Source organism: Pristis pectinata, chromosome 6, assembly GCF_009764475.1.
Source record: "Pristis pectinata isolate sPriPec2 chromosome 6, sPriPec2.1.pri, whole genome shotgun sequence".
In the NCBI taxonomy this organism is placed as follows: Eukaryota; Metazoa; Chordata; class Chondrichthyes; order Rhinopristiformes; family Pristidae; genus Pristis; species Pristis pectinata.
The window spans coordinates 36,758,948-36,760,084 of record NC_067410.1 but is presented as its reverse complement, the minus strand read 5'-3'; the positions used below and the strand labels follow the sequence as shown (position 1 = coordinate 36,760,084).

Genomic DNA, 1,137 nt, shown 5'->3' with positions numbered 1-1,137 from the left:
CAAAAGCACACAAGACTGACAAGGAAGATCAATTACCAAAAATGGAGAGGGACAGGAAAGTAGGTTCATAGGAATGAATATATGTATGTACTTTGGACTTTTGAATTTAATAACGTGACGGGAGCTCGTTCATATTTACGGGTATCCATAAGTCGGGCATTCATAACCTGGGGACAGCCTGTACTGGACAGTTAATACAGCCTGAAGTATCTTACTTAGGGAAATAAACTGGGCAATTACTTTTACTCAATAGCTAAAGAAAATTAACTCAAACTTAGCTATTTCACCTTTGTTCAAAAATCTCTCTTTAAATACTAGCTTTTAAAAGGATCTGACTATTCAATTGGCCTGATAGCTTTGTCCACCAACATGCCGTGTGCATAGAGACATCCAGTTCATATGTTATCATTTGCTTCTCTGAACAGACTCAAGGCAAGTTTAAAAATCCACCACTATAGTACCACTTCTTGGTCTGGTTCAACTTTTCATATGAAATCAATAACTGACTTCTGATGCATACAGTCTAAATGAAGACATTGAGTCATTAAAATAAATGCAACAAATGCAGAAAGAAGTTGGCAAGGAATGAGGTTATTCTGACTGCAAATTATCACCTTGGTTAAGCATCACCTTGAGTCTCTGTGGCGCAATCGGTTAGCGCGTTCGGCTGTTAACCAAAAGGTTGGTGGTTCGAGCCCACCCAGGGACGTATATTTGGGGCAGCACGGTAGCGTAGCAGTTAGCGCGATGCTATTACAGCGCCAGTGATCGGGGTTCGATTCCTGTCGCTGTCTGTAAGGAGTTTGTACGTTCTCTCATGTTTGCAAGGGTTTCCTCCGAGTGCTCCGGCTTCCTCCCACATTCCAAAGACGTCTGGGTAAGTTAATATGGGTTTAAACTGGGCGGCGCGGACTCATTGGGCCAGAAGGGCCTGTTACCACGCTGTAAATAAAATTTAAAAAAAACATTTCTGAATCCATTAAATGCGTATTATGGACTATTATTGAAGTTAATAGTTTTTGAAATAATACATTTTACAGAGGCAGTAGAGATTAAATTACCCAGTTGGAAGGGGTCCACTATTTTAAGTGCCTCAGTGGCTGAGATGTTAACCAATTGATCATTATTTGTAGAAGG

At 40.5% G+C, this 1,137-nt stretch overlaps 1 non-coding gene across 1 annotated transcript; it reads left to right on the top strand.

Moving 5' to 3' along the window:
• Positions 1 to 635: 635 nt before the first annotated feature.
• On the top strand, positions 636 to 709 carry trnan-guu (transfer RNA asparagine (anticodon GUU)). Its single transcript has one exon. It is a non-coding gene; the product is annotated as a tRNA-Asn (tRNA).
• The last annotated feature ends 428 nt before the right edge of the window (positions 710 to 1,137 follow it).